Here is a 22,592-nt window from a genome sequence, read left to right on the forward strand (position 1 = left end):
CTGAGTCGTTTTGCTTACACATCAAGCTTCTTCCACCCACCAGCAAACATTGTATACAATAATAAAAAATAAAATAAAAATATGAAAAAGGCATGAAAAACTTTGCTGAGCGTTTTATTGGGGAAAACGCCAGTTACCTCAGCAGGGGGTCATGTACTGAAGGCGAGCGGCAGGCATCCAAAAGGGCAGCCGCTCGCAGCTGACAAGAAATTCATTGCCACAGCAAGAAAGAGCACGTCAGGAACCAGTCCGGTCAGCAAACAATGCCAGTGGATGTAAGCATCCCAGAGAAGAAGAAGGTGCTCCAAACAGGAAGAAACGGCTGTGAGAACAACGAAACGGCTCCGCACTCGAATCGGAGCTCAAGTAAACGGCCGCTTCTTGTCTGGCGCGCAAAACCACACCCCCCTTGGTATATATATTTAACACTCATAAATATTTTGTAAAAAGTCACTGAATGGTGTAATACCTAACAAAATTCTTCCAAGAAGTGTATGAGGAGTCCGATCTTGCTTGAATGTTCCTTATATTCTTTTTCTTTCAGCCTTTAAAATGTAACAAACAGACCCAACCAACACATTTTGCCCTAAAGAGGGGCTTCTTCAGGGCCAAAGAAATCTTGTGCTAGTAACGATATAATTCTTGACCAGCAGAGTCCTGCCAGAGTCTCAAAGCCTTAATTTCCCACTGATTAGGTTCAAGTAAATGTTTCAAAAGGTCTTCAGTAGTTAGAGAGTCTTATGTATCACGGTTCACACATCAGAATTCTCAATTCGGAAAACGGTAATCACAGTGGTCAGAGTACTATATTCGGCGACACCGTGCAACCCGCCGCGTTTATGTTCACGTGAGTCAAAAAAAAGACTTGCGTGAACATAGACGCGGCTCAAGAATTATATTGTTACCAGTACAAGATTTCTTTGGTGGTGTAATAGGTGAGTTCATAAGCAGTGCATGGCAGGGGTGTACGTTATAGTTAGCTCAGGTAACTATAACTGCTGAATTTCGGTTTTATTTGAGCGAAATCTATGCTCTGTTGTGCTGCACTGCCGTCCCACTTGCCATGTGGGGAGATTTTTTTTCTAACTAGGGAATTGATTTTCCCCATTGGCTTACATTGAAAAAGAGATTTCAGCCAGGAGATAGATTATAAAAAGCCTTTTTGGGCTTAAAAACATCGGGAGTCGCCTGCCTGAATCAGATCTGTAAGCATGTATGGTTGCACTGCCACTGCCTTTTCCTTGTGCCCTCAATGGTCTGTTATATTGCCACAGCCTCGCTTGTCTGTCTTGCATAGTTGGTTTGTTGCCCCTGCCCTTCATGTTCTGTTATGCTGCCACTGCCCCTAACCGCCTGCGCAGCATGGTCAACTTGTTGCCTCTGCACCCCCTCCCTTTCCTCAATTATTCGAGCCCGTGTCCCGGAATTCTGCCTCCCAATAGTGTTCTAATGAACAACTAGATTGCTAACATTCTATATTTATTACCAAAGTGTGACACACCTGATGTTACCTTGATGTAATCAAAACTGTAATACCTAAAGCATTTCCTTTAGAAATTATAAAAATGAGAGGGTCTCTGATACTAGACAAATCACTTAATCTCCCCATGCCTAAAACCAAATTGCATGTGTCCTTGGTAATGTAATTGATGCTCATGCAAAGCACTCCAATACCTTTGAGTCAAGTCTGCGCTATATAAAACCACAAAAAACAAAAAGTTAAGTGTTTTACACACTTCTGTCACTGGACTATACTTGGGTTACATTTGGATGATATTTGTGCTATATTTGTCCTCTTATTTTCTCTGGTGACCATCTTTGGAGACTTATTTTTATGAAGCTCCGTAATTTCCTTATTTTCTGTAGTATTCTCTCAGGAAATGCTTTCAGTTTTTCACTTTGATTCCATCAAGATAGTGTTCAGATGTGCCACACTTTTGGCATATATTCAGAATGTTAGCACTCTAGTTGTTCATTAGAACATTGAAGTAAAGCTGCTGATCACTAGGGAGTTCTCTGGCAGTGTGCTGCTGGTGTTGAAAGTGCATATTTCAGTCTCCATTTCAGAATGTTTTAATGAAATAGAAGAAGATATTTGAGAGCTCACTTAAAATGATTTTTTTTTCTTTCTACAGCACTAACCATAATTTATATTACAAACAGAACCCTATCAATTTCTTCCTTTCTAAATTAAATGTTTTAAGTTCTACTAGTTGGATTCAATCAAGATGGCTTCAGGTTTGCCATACTTTTGTCATAAGTAAGACTTGGCGCTCTAGTTGTTATTTAGAACTCTCTGCAAGGCTGTAGTAGAACACAAGGGAATCAATTGACAGGCTGCTTCTGTTGGAAGTACATGTTTTACTGAGACTGTCAGACTTCATTCTCATATGGCTGAGAAAGATAGTGCGAATTTGCAGAAAATGTAGATTTTCCTAGTTATTATGACGGAAAGTCTTAATTTTATTAAAGAAACGGAGGCGAGTATTATGCTTTCTTATCTTGCTTTATTTTAAACAGCAGCCAAGATAAGTGAAACACTACAGTTCCCAGGGGTCCAAGCGAGAAGGCTGGCCAATGGGAACTTAGGAAAAACGAGACCGAATAACCAATCATCAAGGAACCACTAATAAAACGTCACATCTGACTGCGGAGCTTCCTCTTTTCGCTGACAAGCAGATCAGATAAAGTCATTACACAAAGGAGCAATCGAAAGAGCAATAGAAATAGCCAAAGTCCAGGAACAAACTTGTTGCGCCAGATCCATCCAGGAGGAGCAAACTGCAGGAGTTGTAGAGGACAGGTCCAAACCGGAAGGAAGGAGGATTCGGGAAGGAGAAGACCATCTCTGTTGAGGAATTGGACCATCACGAAGATGCAGGCAGCAAAGCCGGATTCTCTGAAGGGAGCGAGAAACACATGTTAGTAGTGAAGAGGTGGGATAATACTCGCCTCCGTGTCTTTAATAAAATGAAGACTTTCCGTCATAATAAGTAGGAAAATCTACATTTTATGGCAAGACCGGAGGCTCCCATTATGCTTGTTCAAAGCATATCTACTACCAAGGTAGCTACAGTAGCAATAGGCTTGCAATAAAACATACGAAAAACATTGTCGTTCGTCCAGTCCGCTGATCTCAGAATGTCCTGTAGACGAGAGCCTGCCCAAAAGGCTTTAGAAGCCATGGCCCCCCTTGTGGAGTGGGCTCCGAAAACGGAGACATCAATGCCCGCAAGGGACATAACCCAACGCACACAACGGGCCAGGGTAGCGGAGGAGACAGGGAGATGGGGTTTGCGGAAAGAGATAAGGAGTTGGGAATGAGAGGGAGCTCTGAGATCAGAAGTCCTTTGTTCATACATTTTTAAACATTGGCCTACACATAATTTAGGATGAGAGGGAAAATAAGGGTAAAACACTGAATTTAAATTTGTTTTAGTTCGTCTATGGACCTGAAACAGAACTCCGGTTGGGGAAAACTGTCGAGAAGAAATATCCAAAGCTTTGACATCAGAAACCCGTTTAATGGAAACCAGGCACAAAAGCATGGTAAGTTTAGCGGATAACATTTTTAGAGAAAGTGCATCATTGTCTGGCCAATCAGAAAACAGTTTAAGAACAACAGAAACATCCCATAAACTAGAATACTTAGCCAACGGAGGTTTGGAACAACGAACTCCTTTCAGAAGATGACAGATTAAAGGATGAGCGCCGACTGGCTTGCCGTCGATGGGAGAATAATTAAGGGAAATGGCAGACCTATACAAGTTTACCGTTCTGTAAGACTTACCTGCACTAGCTTCGGAGGCCAAGAAATTGACCACAAAATTCAGAGGGGCTGAAAGGGGATCGATATGCCGTTCCAGACACCAGCTTGCCCAAAGAGACCAAGCGGATTTGTACGCTTTTGAGGTCCCGGGGGCCCAGGCTTTGCTGATAAAGAGAGAAGCCTCTTGTGAAATGAGGATGTCAGGAGAGAAAGGCTGGAAACTTTCCAGGCTGAAAGGACCAGGGAATTGTTGAGAATGAGATCGTGTTGCGAGCCCTGAGGATTCAGAAGCATGTCCTTGTTGCGGCCCACAGGCGGCGCAGAAGAGCACTGCAGGTCACAGGGCGAAACACCCGCGGTGGACGGGAGTAAGGGGAACTACAGTTCCCAAGGCGCAATGCGGGCAGACGTTTATGACGTCAGCGCGCCCGGCGCAACCAAGAACAACAAGAACATCCGGCGGCATTCAGATGCCGGTTATTTTGGTTTCCTGGTTCGTACGAGAAGGAGTGTTGCGTACTGGTAGGGGTGCTCTGCACCGACTTACATTTCCTCGCTGACTTGCTTTCGTGCGATATCTTTGTATTCCGGTCTGGCCAACTCCCAAGGTCATACACTGGTAGTGAAGCGGAACGTTGTCGATCCCGTTGGACGCCTTCCTTGGCATTGCGGGGTCGCGAATTGCTTGAGTCCGTTTCTGGAAAGAACGTTGTCGATGCCGTTGGACGCCTTCCTTAGCATTGCGGGGTCGCAAATTACTTGTGCCCGTTTCTGGAGAGAAATCTTTTGAGCGAGTCCGCTTAAGACCAGTCACAGGGCAGGGTCTTATATAGTTAAAGACCGAGTGAGGTCTTCCATAGCCCGAGTTGCTTTCTATCAGAACATTGTGATAGAGAGCCTACACGGAGACTTTTCGGGGCTCGTATCGTATTACTTAGTGACACTGCGCAAGATTCATTGGAGCAGTGAAAAGGGGTTCGTGTGGAATCCGTGACAGGGGTTAGAGGGATCACCAAGGTTTTAAGCCCTGCTACACGTCATTTGTTTATTTTGTACTTCATACAGGGGCGGTGAGGTGACTCCTGGCATACGTCCTTGGTGGTAGGTACATTAGCCAAGGGAGCTAGAACAAGTGTGGGATTGGAGAGGGTGTAGACACGCATTCTAATCCGTGCCTTCTCTGTAGGGCTCACGAACACCAGCTCCCCGGTTATCCAGGTCTCCCAGTTCAGGAGTTCGTTATTTTCTTTACAGGTACTGCAGGGGAGTTAGGGGAAAACAATGTGCCCAGGGACCTAGGGTTGTTCTAACCATAGCATACTGTTTATTTCTCTTTCAGGTCTCCCTCCCCGCAGTCCCCTTCCTTTCCTTCCCTCGCCTGATCGCCCTTCTGTGTCTGTCTTATTTAAACATCAGACCAAGGGGCTATCGGGAGGTGGACCCCTTACAGCATCGTGCGACCCCGAGGACAATTGGACGGCGACAGTCCTCGCAAAACGGGAGAAGAACCGGGAAGTCCACCGCCATCTCTAGCAGGGACGGAAACCAAATCTGAGATTGCCAGAATGGGACTACCAAGACCAGGGAGGTTGACTGACGACGTACTTGGGAAAGAACTTTGTTGATCGTGATGAAGGGGGGAAAAGCATAGTTGAGGTGATGAGTCCAATCTTGAAGGAAAGCATCTGTAGCCAGGGCCGAAGGATCTGGACGCCAGCTGAAGAAGCAGGGCAACTGAGAGTTGAGGCGAGAAGCGAAGAGGTCGACAAAGAAAGGGCCCCATTTTTGGGAAAGGGATTGGAAAACGGATGGAAGAAGCCTCCAATGGCTGGAGTCCCGAAGAAATCGAGAATGCCAATCTGCCACGGAATTGAGATCTCCCGGCAGATATTCCGCTGTCAATGAAAGTTGATTTGACATGCAATACTCCCAAAGGCTCTTTGCCAATTCTGCAAGAGGTTTGGACTTTGTGCCACCGAGATGGTTGATGTAGCGGACCGCAGAAACATTGTCCATGCGAAGGACACTTATTATTATTATTTTTGCAGTGTTATATAGTGCAGACTTGTCAGGTATTGGAGTGCTTTACATGAGCATTGGTTACATCACACAAGAACAAATTCATTTTGGTTGTAGACATGGGGAGACTAAGTGATTTGACCAGAATCACAGAATGTCGAGCTGAAGCAGAAACTCCAACCTGGTTCCCCAGTTGCAAAGTCTGCAGTTCTGGAAGTAACACCACATCCTCTCCCCTAAGTGCAACATTTAATCAAGTGGTCAACTGGATAAAAAAACATAAAGGTAACAAATAATTTAAAAGTGCTTTCTCGCTATTTGAAAACTCAGAAAATATGTCCTTATATTAGTCTTTTAGAGCACTAACCATAATTTTGATGCCAATAAGACCCTCTCATATATGTAATTTCTAAAGGAAATGCTCTAGGTATTACAGTTTTGATTACATCAAGATGACGTCAGGCGTTCCACACTTTTCTAATAAATATAGAATGTTAGCAATCTAGTTGTTCATTAGGATACTGTTGAGAGGCAGAGGCCAGGGGCACGGACTCTGAAAATTGAAAGCAGGTAGGAGGGTGCAAAGGCAACAATTTAACCACACTGAGCAGGCAGGAAGGGCCGTGGCAGCACAACAGACTATGGAGGGCAGTGGAAAGGGGGGCAGGGGCAACAAACCAACAATACAGGACTTGCAAGAGAGGCTGTGGCAATGTAATAGACCATTGTGGGCAGAAGGAAGAGGCAATGGTAGTACAACGATACATGCCAACAGACGCGATTCAGCCAGGAAACGTCCAATGTTTTTAAGCTCAAATGGGCTTTATTTTATCTGTCTCCTGTCTACAATCTCCTCTTTTTCAATGTAACTCAAAGGGGAAAATCAATACCCCAGTTTTTTTTCAAAATCTCCCTCTTACCAAGTTCAAAATGTTCGCAAGTATGGTACATTGGATCATGGAAGGAAATGGGGTAGGGACATGGACTTGGATAACAGAGGACAGGAGGGACATGGAGAGGTGCACCAAACTGACCCTGCAGGGCAGGCATCAGGGTTTGCAGCAGCACAATACACCACACAGGGCATGGGGGACGGGAGTGCAGCACAACAATCCATAGAAAGCAAGAGGGAGGGGACAGGACCATGCACATGGACAACAGAGAACAGAGGGGCAAGAGGCAGGACCATAATGGACAGACAGGAGAGAAAGCTGCAGCATAACAGACCAGAAAGGGCAGGAGGGATGGATCAGGGGCATTACAATGGAACAGACAAGCCAGGAGGGAGGGAGTAGGGGTCTGCACATGTAAACAGAGGGCTGGGGGCAAGGGGGCAGGGCAGGAGCAGCAAGATAGCCATGGAGGTCAGGCAGGATGGGCACTAGAAGCAAGACACACCATGAAGAGCAACAGTGAGACTGTGATGGCATACACACAGACCATGGAGGGAAGGTGGGAGGGGTTCAGGGGCAGCTAACTGACCACACAGGGATGGTGGGAGGGGCCATGGCAGCACAGAAGACCATGCATGGCAAGTGGGAGGGTTAGTGGTGGCACAATGGCTATGATGGGCAAGAAGGAGGGTGCAGGGGCATGCACAAAGGATGATGGAGGATAGAAGGGAGGGTCAGGACCTGTGCACAGACAAGAAAGTTCAGGGGAAGGGGCCTCACAACAGACCGCACGGGGGAAGGCAGGAGGAGCAGTTGCAGCACAACAGACCAGGGAGGGCAGAAGGGTGTGGCAGTACAATGGACCATGTAGGACAGGAGGAAGAGGATAGGGGCATGGCATGTGGACAGGCAGGGTGGAGGTGGCAGGGACAGGTTACAGTCATCTGACAATGCTAGGCAGGTAGGAGGGGAGTGGCAGCTCAACAGAACACTCAGAGTAGATAGGAGTGGCAGGTCCATGGAACATGGTGGGGAAAAAGGATGGAGCAGGGGCATACACAAAGACATCGGAGGGCAGGGGGAAGGAGAATAGGGGCAGCAAGCTAAGCACAGAGTTTAAGCAGGAGGTCAATGATGGGGCATAGAATTGGGCAATGGAGGGCAGGAGGAGTGGACTGGTACATCATACTAAATTGAGGGCAGTGGCAGCACATCAGACCATGCATGGCAGGAGGGAGGAGGCTAGTCCATGGATTCACACAACAGAGGATAGGGAGGAGGGGGATGGGGCAGCAAGCTAACTGTTCAGAGAAGGCGGGTATTAGGAACTTTATTGTTTTTAAAACGTGTGTCTGTGCGAACTACTTAAAATATGAACAAGTATGCAGCATAATCTCATTTTTTTTCAGGAAGAAGAGGACGTTTGTGACTGTGACTCCGGGCTCACTTGGCAGAAACACCCCCTGACCCTCCACCCCCTATCGCAAAATGTAATGCCCGTGAAAAGGGTAGGTGAACACAGTGTTATATAGAACATAGTCCTGAGAGCACGATTGAAAATGAAAACTAGATATAGTGTATGGTATAAACCATGCACCAAAAAGTGTGATATAAGATGAACCGGGCGTAAAATATAATATGCAATACATTGTGAGCAATGACAGATTCATTGGAGAGCGCCAGATAGCACAGGCACTAGCGCGTGCTATGCGATATGCGCCTTGGAGTGTAATATGCACAGGGCAGTGTTGTGTAACCTAACTAGTCTCTAAAGTTGTAATATAAAATATGTGCTGGGGAGTGTAACGTTGCATATGCACTGTGACAAAGATATGGATCCCAGATTGTAATATGTATGGCATAGCACTGTGCGTTATAACATAGGCATCGAGGAAGGCACGTTAGATGGGGCAATATAACCCGTGCGAAGACAAGTGTGGCATGACATATTCACGGGGTGGTGTTACAGTGCACATGGGCTAGAGAGTGTCATAGCATATGCACTAGCTAGTGGAATACAACACAGAGGTGTGTGGCACTCAGCAGGCAATGGTGGGTGTAACACAGCATTGGGCTCTGCCAGGAGCGCGCTGTGACTCTCAAGTGATGTTCGTCCCCTTTCCAGAGAGTAAAATAAAAAGTATTACACATCCGGCAGTGGATGTGTGTTTTATTAACCGTGAGGGGGGTTTCTTGCATAGTTTTGGTCGAATTTTTGTCGAATCCCCTTTGAATGGCTTGGTGTGCATGTGTATTAAATGTGCCCGTCAATAGCTACCCATGTTTGTATAAATAAACGACAAGGGTGTCTACCGGGATTAGGCACGGTAGGGCATCAGACATGTCAGAGCTTCACTAGTGGTGTAAATACATTCCACGTGGATTCATTGTATGCATAGTCGCCTTTTAATGAATATCACGCAAATCGTCATGGTGATAGGTACGTACGGTTTGTCCAGCATGTCCTAGGTGTGTCTATAAATATATATTTTTTTAAAATAATAAAAAACAGTGGCCGGCCCTGGGGACTGGGGTCAAAAAAATATCATTAGGAGACAGGCCCTGGGGAATGGGGTCATCAGGGCCAATAAATTAGAATAAGAAGGGGAACCACACAGCCCCCCTTCTTAAAAAATTAAAATAAATAAAAGACTGGCATCGTGCCGGAGGCCACGCCCCCTCCTTGCAGCACTCTGCAAACGCGCCCCCTGGCGAGTTGTAAGTTGGGGAATTAATTCCTCTTCAATACTGAGGGTCCCTGAGGGCCAACTAGCCCAACAGGCATCTCCAGTATGCACCAGGGAGCTGCGCTGCAGACAGGTGTTCTGAGGCCAAGCCCCTTTTTACAACTCTCTGCAACGCAGCTCTGTGGTGCTTACTGGAGGTACCTAGTGGTCTAGTTTGACCCTAGGGACCCTTAGGATTCAAGGGGACTTAATCTCTCAACTTAGAACAGCCACAGGGCGCGTTTACACAGTGGTGAAGGGAGGGGATGGGGCCTGAGGTGACGTGTGCAAACATGCACTATGGCACGTTTTAAATTGGGGATATAATTTTCCTTCAATACTGAGGGCCCCTGGGGGCTAACTAGCCCACCAAGTGCTTCCAGTAAGCGCCACTGAGCTGCATTGCAGAGAGGTGGTCCAGGCCGTGCCACTTTTTACACCTCTCTGCAACGCAGCTCTGTGGCACTTACTGGAGGTACCTAGTGGGCTAGTTGGACCCTAGGGACCCTCAGGATTCAAATGAACTCAATCTCCCAACTAAAAACGGACACAGGGCGTGTTTACACAGTGGTGAAGGGAGGGAACGGGGCCTGAGTTAACGTGTGCAAAAACGCCCTGTGGCCTGTTTTAAGAGGTAGTTTTAATCCCCCTGCCCTATTATATACTAGGGGCTTACAGAGGAGGTCATGCTAATCACAGGGGGACCCCAACGCATAATGTTCCCTAGTGTATGTAGGTGTTTTCACTGTATTCTAAGTGTCTTTTAACATAGCACTGGCTCTAGGACTGGTTAGTCAGACTCAGTTACCACCAGTATCCGTCTGAAAAAGTTGAGGGTACAGGATGATTTTGCAACAAGGCTTCTTTCTGCTCTTCTTTTTATTCTTTCTGCACGTTATCCTTCTTCCTGCACTTTTCTTCGTCTTTGAGGACTTCTGTTGCTTCTTTCTGCACTTCTTTTTTTTCTTTCTGTGCATTATTTCTTCTTTCTTCACATGTCCTATCTCTGTAGGCATAGTTAGAAATTAGCATTTAAAAAACCTTTGAAATTCACAGAAAAAACAATAGGTTTCAGGCACGTTATAGTTAGGAATTAGCATTTAAAAAACCTCAGAAATTCTGTGAATGTGTGTTTTTCTGAAAATTACATATGTTTTATATATGTATATCTCAAGGTCGATGGAAGAATAAATGGGTATATAAGTGTCTAAATGGATGATTTGTTTTTGAAAAATTGATTGTATAACTGACTAATTAAGTGTATCTTAGTGAATACATGGCTTAGTGAGTAATGTTTAAATATGTAAATATGTAAATATCTGTATCAGTCTCTCACTTAGTGTATAAGTGGCTGCATGGGTTGGTGAGTAGCTACACGAGTGTCTATATAGGTTATTAGTTGTGTTTTTGAGTATCAGTATGAGTGTCTGAGTGTCTGTATGGTTCGGTGGGGGGTATTACGTAGTGCATAGGTGCATGAATGAGTGACTCACTGTTTGTATGTGTTGAAGACAGCATGTGGGCAGGACTGTATGGGTGGATGAGTGTGTGCATGGGTGTGTTAGTGAGTGAATGACTGTCTCAATAGTGTCTTTATGAGTAACTACATATGTTTTAAACTAGTATATGTGACTATTGGTGTATATAAGTGAGTATATGTGAGAGTGAGAGATTGGAAGAGTTCCTGTATGAATAAGTATGTGTTTCTATAAGTGATTGTTTAAAAGACTAAGTATGTGTAAGTTTCTGTAAAAGTAAGTGTGGTGGTGTGTGTATAACTGTAAATGCAAGTAAATGGATGTTTGATTCTTTATTAGCTTGAGTGACTATGTGTGTGAGTAACTCTATGGATGAGTGGTGTTGTGTAGCAGGATGTATAGGTGTATGAGTACATATGATGAGTGAGTACATGTATGAGTGACTGTATATGACTATTGGTGAATGAGTGGATGTGTATGTGGATCTTAGAATTACTGAATAGGTTGTTGTAACTGGTATTGGTATGTCCATTGTTTTGAAAATGTTAGTTTCTATTTTTGAATGTGTGTATCAAATGTTATATTAGGGGGAGAGGAGGTCTGCCAGTCTATCACAAGGATGATGTCATCAGTGATGTCATTTGAGATGTCATCAGGGATGTCTTGAGTGATGTCACTGACCATGTCATGAGTGATGTAATATGTGACGTCATCAGCAGTGCATTGCGGGCGCGCGAGTTATAGTTAGCTGAACTAACTATAACGGGGGAATTTCAATGGTTTTGTACGAGTGCAAAGTCCAGCTAACTATAACGCCCCTGAAACCTATGGTTTTTTCAGTGAATTTCTAAGGTTTTTTTAAATGCTAATTCCTAACTATAACGTGCCTGAAACCTATGGTTTTTTTCAGTGAATTTCAAAGGTTTTTTAAATGCTAATTTCTAACTATGCCTACAGAGACAGGACATGTGAAGAAAGAAGAAAAAACGCACAGAAAGAAATAAAAGAAATGCAGAAAGAAGCAACAGAAGTCCTCAAAGAAGAAGAAAAGTGCAGGAAGAAGGATAACGTGCAGAAAGAACAAACAGAAGAGCAGAAAGAAGCCTTGTTGCAAAATCATCCTGTACCCTCAACTTTTTCAGACGGATACTGGTGGTAACTGAGTCTGACTAACTAGTCCTAGAGCCAGTGCTATGTTAAAAGACACTCAGAATACAGTGAAAACACCTACATACACTAGGCAACACTATGCGTTGGGGTCCCCCTGTGATTAGCATGACCTCCTCTGTAAGCCCCTAGTATATAATAGGGAAGGGGATTAAAACTACCTCTTAAAACGCGCCACAGGGCGTGTTTGCAGACGTCACCTCAGGCCCGTCCCCTCTCTTCCCCACTGTGTAAACACGCCCTGTGGCCGTTTTAAGTTGGGAGATTAAGTCCCCTTGAATACTGAGGGTCCCTAGGGTCCAACGGGGCCTGAGTTAACGTGTGCAAACACACCCTGTGGCGCGTTTTAAGTTGGGGAAATAATTCCCCTTCAATCCTGAGGGACCCTGGGGGCCAACTAACCCACTAGGTACCTCCAGTAAGCGCCACAGAGCTGCGTTGCAGAGAGATGTAAAAAGGGGCACGGTCTAGACCACCTCTCTGCAACGCAGCGCAGTGGTGCTTACTGGAAGCACCTGGTGGGCTAGTTGGCCCCCAGGGTCCCTCAGGATTGAAGGGGAATTATTTCCCCAACTTAAAACGCGCCACAGGGTGTGTTTGCACACGTTAACTCAGGCCCCGTCCCCTCCCTTCACCACTGTGTAAACACGCCCTGTGGCCGTTTTTAGTTTGGAGATTAAGTTCATTTGAATCCTGAGGGACCCTAGGGTCCAACTAGCCCACTAGGTAACTCCAGTAAACGCCACAGAGATGCGTTGCAGAGAGATGTAAAAAGGGGCATGGCCTAGACCACCTCTCTGCAACGCAGCGCAGTGGTGCTTACTGGAAGCACCTGGTGGGTTAGTTGGCCCCCAGGGTCCCTCAGGATTGAAGGGGAATTATTTCCCCAACTTAAAACGTGCCACAGGGTGTGTTTGCACACGTTAACTCAGGCCCCGTCCCCTCCCTTCACCACTGTGTAAACACGCCCTGTGGCCGTTTTTTAAGTTGGGAGATTAAGTTCCCTTGAATCCTGAGGGTCCCTAGGGGGAAAATACCCCACTAGGTACGTCCAGTAAGTGCCATTGCAGAGGGGTGTAAAAAGGGGCACGGCCTGCACCACCTCTCTGCAACGCAGAGCAGTGGCGCTTACTGGAAGCACCTGGTGGGCTAGTTGGCCCCAGGGTCCCTCAGGATTGAAAGGGAATTATTTCCCCAACTTAAAACGCGCCACAATGTGTGTTTGCACACGTCACCTCATGCCCCGTCCCCTCCCTTCACCACTGTGTAAACGCGCCCTGTGGCCGTTCTGAGTTGAGAGATTAAGTCCCCTGGAATCCTAAGGGTCCCTAGGGTCAAACTAGCCCACTAGGTACCTCCAGTAAGCGCCACAGAGCTGCGTTGCATAGAGGTGTAAAAGGGGCGTGGCCTCAGAACACCTGTCTGCAACGCAGCTCCCTGGCGCATACTGGAGATACCTGTTGGGCTAGTTGGCCCTCAAGGCCCCTCAGTATTGAAGGGGAATTAATTCCCCAACTTACAACTGGCCAGGGGGCATGTTTGCAGAGTACTGCAAGGAGGGGTGTGGCCTCCGGCGCGATGCCGGTCTTTTATTTTTTTTATTTTTTTAAGAAGGAGGGCTGTGTGGCCCCCCTTCTTTTTCTAATTTATTGGCCCTGGGGACCCCATCCCCCAAGGGCCTGCACTCTCATTTTTTGTTGAAAAAAATTAATTTGGCCCTCCCAAGGCCTTAATCGGCCCCGGGGACCCCAACCCCCGTGTCATGGCCTTTTTTTTTTTTATTCTTTAGGAGGGGGGGCTGCGTTGCCCCCCCCCCCCTCAGGCCACTTATGGCCCCGGGGACCCCATCCCCTGGGGCCGGCTTTTGTTTTTTATTTAAAAAATATATATATATATTTATAGAAACACCTAGGACATGCTGGACAAATCACCATGCCGATTTGCATGATATTCATTAAAAGGCGACTATGCATACAATGAATCCACGTGGAATGTATTTACACCGCTAGTGAAGCTCTGACGTGTCTGACGCCCTACCGTTCCTAATCCCGGCGCCCCCGCCGGTGTGTACTCTCCAAGTAGACACCCTTGTCGTTTATTTATACAAACATGGGTAGCTATTGACAGGCACATTTAATACACATGCACACCAAGCCATTCAAAGGGGATTCAACAAAAATTCGACCAAATATGCAAGAAACCCCCCTCACGGTTAATAAAACACACATCCACCGCCGGATGTGTAATTCTTTTTATTTTACTCTCTGGAAAGGAGACAAACCTCACTTGAGAGTCACAGCGTGCTCCTGGCTGAGCCCAATGCTGTGTTACACCCACCAGTGCCCGCCGAGTGCCACACACCTCTGTATTGTATTCCACCAGCTAGTGCGTATGCTATGACACTCTCTAGCCCATGTGCACTGTAACACCACCCCGTGAATATTTCATGCCACACTTGCCTTCGCACGGGTTATATTGCTCCATCTAACGTGCCTTCCTCGATGCCTATGTTATAACGCACAGCGCTATGCCATGCATATTACAATCTGGGATCCATATCTTTGTCACAGTGCATATGCAACGTTACACTCCCCAGCACATATTTTATATTACAACTTTAGAGACTAGTTAGGTTACACAACACTGCCCTGTGCATATTACACTCCAAAGCGCATATCGCATAGCACGCGCTAGTGCCTGTGCTATCTCGCGCTCTCCAATGAATCTGTCATTGCGCACAATGTATTGCATATTATATTTCACGCCCCAGTTCATCTTATATCACACTTTTTGGTGCATAGTTTATACCATATACTATATCTAGTTTTCATTTTCAATCGTGCTCTCAGGACTATGTTCTATATAACACTGCGTCCACCTACCCTTTACTCGGGCATTACATTTTGCGATGGGGGTGGAGGGTCAGGGGGTGTTTCTGCCAAGTGAGCCCAGAGTCACAGTCACAAGCGTCCTCTTCTTCCTGAATAAAAGTGAGATTATGCTGCTTACTTGTTCATATTTTAAGTAGTTCGCACAGACACACATTTTAAAAACAATAAGGTTCCTAATACCCACCTTCTCTGAACAGTTAGCTTGCTGCCCCATCCACCTCCTCCCTATCCTCTGTTGTCTGAATCCATGTACTAGCCTTCTCCCTCCTGCCATGCATGGTCTGATGTGCTGCCACCGCCCTCCATTTAGCATGATGTACCAGTCCACTCCTCCTTCCCTCCATTGCCCAATTCTATGGCCCATCATTGACCTCCTGCTTAGCCTCTGTGCTTAGCTTGCTGCCCCTATTCTCCTTCCCCCTGCCCTCCGATGTCTTTGTGCATGCCCCTGCTCCATCCTTTTTGCCCACCATGTTCCATGGACCTGCCACTCCTATCTACTCTGAGTGTTCTGTTGAGCAGCTACTCCCCTCCCACCTGCCTAGCATTGTCAGATGACTGTAACCTGTCCCTGCCACCTCCACCCTGCCTGTCCACATGCCATGCCCCTATCCCCTTCCTCCTGTCCTCCATGGTCCATTTTACTGCCACACCCTTCTGCCCTCCCTGGTCTGTTGTGCTGCAACTGCTCCTCCTGCCTGCCCCGCGCGGTCTGTTGTGAGGCCCCTTCCCCTGAACTCTCTTGTCTGTGCCCAGGTCCTGACCCTCCCTTCTATCCTCTATGGTCCTTTGTGCATGCCCCTGCACCCTCCTTCTTTCCCATCATAGCCATTGTGCTGCCACTAACCCTCCCGCTTGCCATGCATGGTCTTCTGTGCTGCCATGGCCCCTCCCACCTTCCCTGTGTGGTCAGCTAGCTGCCCCTGAACCCTCCCACCTTCCCTCCATGGTCTTTGTGTATGCCATCAAAGTCTCACTGTTGCTCTCCATGGTGTGTCTTGTTTCTAGTGCCCATCCTGCCTGACCTCCATGGTCATCTTGCTGCTCCTGCCCTGCACCCTTGCCCCCAGCCCTCTGTTTCCATGTGCAGACCCATATTCCCTTCCTCCTGGCTTGTCTGTTCCATTGTAATGCCCCTGATCCGTCCCTCTTGCCCTTTATGGTCTGTTATGCTGCAGCTTTCTCTCCTGTCTGTCCATTATGGTCAGCTAGCTACCATTGCCTCTTTCCCCTTTGTTCTCTGTTGTCCATGTGCATGGTCCTGTCCCCTCCCTATTGCTTTCTATGGATTGTTGTGCTGCACTCCCGTCCCGCATGCCCTGTGTGGTGTATTGTGCTGCTGCAAACCCTGATGCCTGCCCTGTAGGGTCAGTTTGGTGCACCTCTCCATGTCCCTCCTGTCCTCTGTTATCCAAGTCCATGTCCCTACCCCAATTCCTCCTGCCTACCATGATCCAATGTACCTTATTTGCGAACATTTTGAACTTGGTAAGAGGGAGATTTTGAAAAAAAACTGGGGTATTGATTTTCCCCTTTGAGTTACATTGAAAAAGAGGAGATTGTAGACAGGAGACAGATCAAATAAAGCCCATTTGAGCTTAAAAACATTGGACGTTTCCTGGCTGAAACGGGTCTGTTGGCATGTATGGTTGTAATACCACTGACTCTTCCTTCTGCCCACAATGGTCTATTATATTGCCACAGCCTCTCTTGCCAGTCCTGTATTGTTGGTTTGTTGCCCCTGCCCCCCTTTCCACTGCCCTCCATAGTCTGTTGTGCTGCCACTGCCCTTCCTGCCTGCCCAGTGTGGTCAAATTGTTGCCTCTGCACTCTCCTACCTGCCTTCAATTTTCAGAGTCCGTGCCCCTGGCCTCTGCTTCTCAACAGTATCCCAATGAACAACTAGATTGCTAACATTGTATATTTATTACAAAAGTGTGGAACGCCTGACGTCATCTTGATGTAATCAAAACTGTAATACCTAGAGCATTTCCTTCAGAAATTACATATATGAGAGGGTCTTATTTGCATCAAACTTATGGTTAGTGCTCTAAAAAACTAAAATGAGGACATATTTTCTGAGTTTTCAAATAGCGACAAAGAACTTTTAAATTATTTGTAATCTTTATGTTTTTTTATCCAGTTGACCACTTGATTAAATGTTGCACTTAGGGGAGAGGGTGTGGTGTTACTTCCAGAGTTGCAGACTTTGCAACTGGGGAACCAGGTTGGAGTTTCTGCTTCAGCTCAACATTCTGTGATTCTGGTCAAATCACTTAATCTCCCCATGTCTACAACCAAAATGAATTTGATCTTGTGTGATGTAACCAATGCTCATGTAAAGCACTCCAATACCTGACAAGTCTGCACTATATAAAACTGCAAATACACAAAAAATAAGTGTTTGCACACTTCTGTCATAGGGCTACATGTGGGCTACATCTGGGTGATATTTGTGCTGCATTTGGGCTCTTTTGTCTCTGGTGGCCATCTTGGGAGATTTATTTGTTATGAAGTTTCCTAATTTCCTCATTTACTGCAGTCTCCTCAGTAGGAAATACTTTCAGTTTTTTACTTTGGTTCCATCAAGAAGGCATTCAGATGTGTCACACATTTTTCATACATTCTGAATGTTAGCACTCTAGTTGCTCATTAGATCACTGTAGTAAAGCTACTGCTACCAGGGAAGTCTGCTGCTGGTATTCAAAGTGCATGTTTCAGTCTGCATGTCAGAATTGTTTTATGAAATAGAAGAGGATTTGAGAAGTCAAAATGTGCCCTAATTTTTCTTTCTTCAGCACTAATCATAATTTCTATGGCAAAATGAACCCCCTCATTTTGTTCCTTTGTAAATTAAATGTTTTAAGTGTTACCACTTTATTCCAATCAAGATGGCTTCAGGTGTGCCATACTTTTGTGACAAGTAAGACTGTTAGCGCTCTAGTTGTTTGTTAGAACACTCTGGGACATTCTGTTATTGGGCTATACTTGGGATACATCTGGGTGATATCTGTGCTACATTTGGGCTCTTTTGTCTCTGGTGGCCATTTTGGGAGACTTATTTGTTATGAAGTTTCCTAATTTCCTCATTTACTACAGTCTACTCAGTAGGAAATACTTTCAGTTTTTTACTTTGATTCCATCAAGAAGGCATTCAGATGTGTCACACATTTGCCATAAATTCAGAATGTTAGCACTCTAGTTGCTTATTAGATCACTGTAGTAAAGCTACTGCTCACCAGGGAAGTCTGCTGCTGGTATTGAAAGTGCATGTTTCAGTCTGAATGTCAGAATTTTTTAATGAAATAGAAGAGAATTTGAGAAGTCACTCAAAATGTGCCCTAATTTTTCTTTCTGCAGCACTAATCATAATTTCTATGGCAAAATGAACCCCCTCATTGTGTTCCTTTTTAAATTAAACGTTTTAAGTGTTACCAGTTTATTCCAATCAAGATGGCTTCAGGTGTGCCATACTTTTGTCATAAGCAAGACAGTAAGCGCTCTAGTTGTTCTTAAGAACACTCTGGGACATTCTGTCATTGGGCTATACTTGGGCTACATCTGGGTGATATTTGGGCTACATTTGGGCTCTTTTGTCTCTGGTGGCCGTCTTGGGAGATTTATTTGTTATGAAGTTTCATAATTTCCTCATTTACTGCAGTCTCCTCAGTAGGAAATACTTTCAGTTTTTTACTTTGGTTCCATCAAGAAGGCATTCAGATGTGTCACACATTTTCCATAAATTCTGAATGTTAGCACTCTAGTTGCTCATTAGATCACTGTAGTAAAGCTACTGCTACAAGGGAAGTCTGCTGCTGGTATTCAAAGTGCATGTTTCGGTCTGCATGTCAGAATTGTTTTATGAAATAGAAGAGGATTTGAGAAGTCAAAATGTGCCCTAATTTTTCTTCCTTCAGCACTAATCATAATTTCTATGGCAAAATGAACCCCCTCATTTTGTTCCTTTGTAAATTAAATGTTTTAAGTGTTACCACTTTATTCCAATCAAGATGGCTTCAGGTGTGCCATACTTTTGTCACAAGTAAGACTGTTAGCGCTCTAGTTGTTCGTTAGAACACTCTGGGACATTCTGTTATTGGGCTATACTTGGGATACATCTGGGTGATATCTGTGCCACATTTGGGCTCTTTTGTCTCTGGTGGCCATTTTGGTAGACTTATTTGTTTTGAAGTTTCCTAATTTCCTCATTTACTACAGTCTACTCAGTAGGAAATACTTTCAGTTTTTTACTTTGATTCCATCAAGAAGGCATTCAGATGTGTCACACATTTGCCATAAATTCAGAATGTTAGCACTCTAGTTGCTTATTAGAGCACTGTAGTAAAGCTACTGCTCACCAGGGAAGTCTGCTGCTAGTATTGAAAGTGCATGTTTCAGTCTGCATGTCAGACTTTTTTAATGAAATAGAAGAGGATTTGAGAAGTCACTCAAAATGTGCCCTAATTTTTCTTTCTGCAGCACTAATCATACTTTCTATGGCAAAATGAACCCCCTCATTTTGTTCCTTTTTAAATTAAATGTTTTAAGAGTTTCCACTTTATTCCAATCAAGATGGCTTCAGGTGTGCAATACGTTTGTCATAAGTAGGACCGTTAGCGCTCTAGTTGTTCTTTAGAACACTCTGGGAAGCTGCAGTAGAACACAAAGGAATCAACTGACAGTCTCTGCCCTTGTTGGATGTACATGTTTTACTGAGAATGTCAGACTTCATTCTCACAAGACTGAGAAAGATAATGTGAATTTACAGAAAATATGCTCTCAGTTTAGCTTATAGATCACCTTCCAAACCTCTCTAGGAAAAGCATGAGAAAATAGTTTTCTCTCAAACATGATTCATGATATCACAGCAGAAGGCTTTTTCACATGGTAAAATCATCTTAGAACACACCACAATTCCTAAAATGAGTATGGTACCATCAACAAATGATTTATAATGTAACTAAAGTCTTAAAACCTTCTATTAACTGCAATGCTATTTAATGAGGTGCTATCATGTATATTGGTCCCAAGATGGCTGCCAACACTTCTTGGATGAAGTACTGACAGTCATATATACATTTATTTTTAACTTTAATTTCTCCAAATGACTGATTGCATTTACAACACAAATGCACTCTTTCTGGACCAAGATCTAGCTTTCTGCCAAATATGGTGTAAATCCGTTCAGCGGTTGGACTGTAAAGGTGTCTAAAGTTCCTATGGAAAATTGAATGGAGAAACGTGTTTTGGGACGCCCACTTTTTTCGGTCCCCACTTGACAGATCACCCCGAAACTTTACATGCACAAACTAGTCAAAAAGTAGCACTTTGTTGGAAAGTTTTGTGGAGATTTGTCAAATGGGGCCAAAGTTATTAGCAACACAAAAAAAGCATTGCATATGGAAACACTATCCTAACTATAACTAACCAGTGGCAACTGCCATTGGGTGAAAAATATGCACACTTTTTTTATTGCTGACGAAAAGGAAAACAGTTTCCATAGTATCCCGGTGCGACCGGAACACTCGCCCTGCCCTTGAAGCTTTATAGTACAATATGAATAAATAATGTATTTTTCCGCTTTATTCATAATAGATTCCAATAGAACAGGTACTTATCAAGTTTTGTGAGCCGGGCTGTTCCAATTAAAATCCCGCTCTATATCTGGTGATCAAAACAATTAATAAGTAGATCATACAGAGAGTCTGAAGGGAAGAGGGGAAAGTAACAAGTAAGTGAGAGAGAGAGAGAGAGAGAGAGAGAGAGAGAGAGAGAGACAGATATCAAACCCAGGGGGGCACAGTCTGTAAATAATAAAACAGGAAAGGGACAAACAAACAAGGAAACTATCCTGTCTAACCCCACTTCATGAAGGAACCATGCAAGGAAGACACAATAAATGTGCTTGTATCAAACACTGTGACAAACTCTCAAATTGGGTAGCCACACTACTATCTGAAATTTTGTGAAACAGCTACAACATTCTCATCCAAGGCTTATGAACCCCCCTGCTTACAAAGACCAGGAAGTGGTAGGACCTACCAGGTGGCAAGTACACTTTCAGGTTAGCGGTCTAGTCTTTCCCCAAAATGTTCAACAAGCCATTCTTAACATTGTCCATCTCCCTCAAGTGAGGCATCTGGGACTTGTAGTTGCTATTTTCTCTCCTGTTTCCGAACAGTCCTAAGACCGGCAAACTGATCATTATAGTCTTTCTTATACTAATCCTGATACCACTAAACTGATTTACAGTGTCAACTGCATCTATCTGTGCTGTACCGTATAAATGCTGGGTACTATGTCAACAAGTTACAAGACAGGCAGGTTAGAAACTACTGTCAGACACCCTGACCTGCTAAGGGAAATAACTATGATGCATATATACTTTTTCTTTTTTATTGGTGAATAATAAAGATAATTTATTTTGTGGTCTTGCTACAGTCTGTTCCTGTCAAAAATAGCATTGTACTCAACACTCCTCAGAGCTAATCCTTGCTTATGACTAGATGGCTTTCTTGTCAGTCTCAGTCCCTTGCATTTTATTGGTGGCTTTCCTCGCTGTTGTTTTCTCTCAGTCCTGGGTTTGCTGAGATATGTTGAACTCTATCACCAATACAAATTAATTGTATGGTAATCAAAAGAGAAATACATAGCTAAGTTTATAACTGTCCCGCTGGTTTGTAAATCGTTATTATATAAAAAAGCAAGTAAGGTTGCATGTGTGTTAAACATCATATGCTGAAGATGTTATTTATGTTTTGACTTCAAAGCCTTGAGAAGGTGGGTCTTTCCAACAAAACATGTTGGCTGTCTTCCTCATCACTACAGGAGTGGAATCAATCTAGCTGTTACATATTCCATCCAAAGGTGATTGATTTGTGTTATATAGCTACATTAAAATATATTAAATGTATTTCAGTATATGATCATTGACACTTTCATATCATTTTAGAAAATAATTGATAAAAGATGCCCCATGGAAATTTGTCTGTAAATTTACAAAACACTTTGTGACCAGTTGTGCAATTTCGTGCACATCTGCCAAGTGGATTTGGACATAAATTATATGTATTAAAAGGTGACCCGTTTTTTGTTTTCAAAATCTGGGCATATCACCAACTTGATAGACTACAATTTTCCATCATCAGCAGGACACAGAATGACTTAATTGACAGCGGTCAACAACACAAAAAATGCACTGAGTCACTCCGTGGAATTAAGTGTAACCTTTACACACAGTATCATGTGTTAACTAAATTCCTTTCTGCTAGGGGCTGCTAATTCTGCACTTGAACACATGAAAACTTGCTTGCTTCCGTGTTCAACAGACCCTCTCTGAAAACCATAATATGTGCTAAATTTACTGTCATTCGGTGGGACAGATGGAGAAAAAAGCAGGGCTGTCCTGGCAAATCCAGAATGCCTGGTCACCTGATTAAAAGGGCCCTATTTAGTTGAAGCTTTGTGCTATGTCACCGATTGAAGGTTTTGTAAATGATTTAAATTGTAAAGTTGGATAGAGCCTAATAACAACTTTACTTGGGGGCTTAGTCCACATTAAACAAACGTTTGAAAACCTACATTGCAACACTTGGGACAATAAAAATGAGCAACATTTGGTGTAAGATCTAAAGACAACTTGAGGGGCA

The 22,592-nt window shown here is 44.3% G+C and overlaps 1 long non-coding RNA gene across 1 annotated transcript in view; it reads right to left on the reverse strand.

Moving 5' to 3' along the window:
* Window positions 1–2,487: 2,487 nt before the first annotated feature.
* The window catches only part of LOC146789608 (uncharacterized), an 89,969-nt gene continuing 69,864 nt past the window's right edge, over window positions 2,488–22,592 (reverse strand). Inside the window, exon 2 of the long non-coding RNA XR_014970131.1 lies at window positions 2,488–2,899. This is a non-coding gene — a long non-coding RNA (uncharacterized LOC146789608). The remainder of the gene's footprint in view (window positions 2,900–22,592) is intronic.

This window comes from Triturus cristatus, chromosome 10 (genome assembly GCF_964204655.1).
Source record: "Triturus cristatus chromosome 10, aTriCri1.1, whole genome shotgun sequence".
Taxonomy (NCBI): domain Eukaryota; kingdom Metazoa; phylum Chordata; class Amphibia; order Caudata; family Salamandridae; genus Triturus; species Triturus cristatus.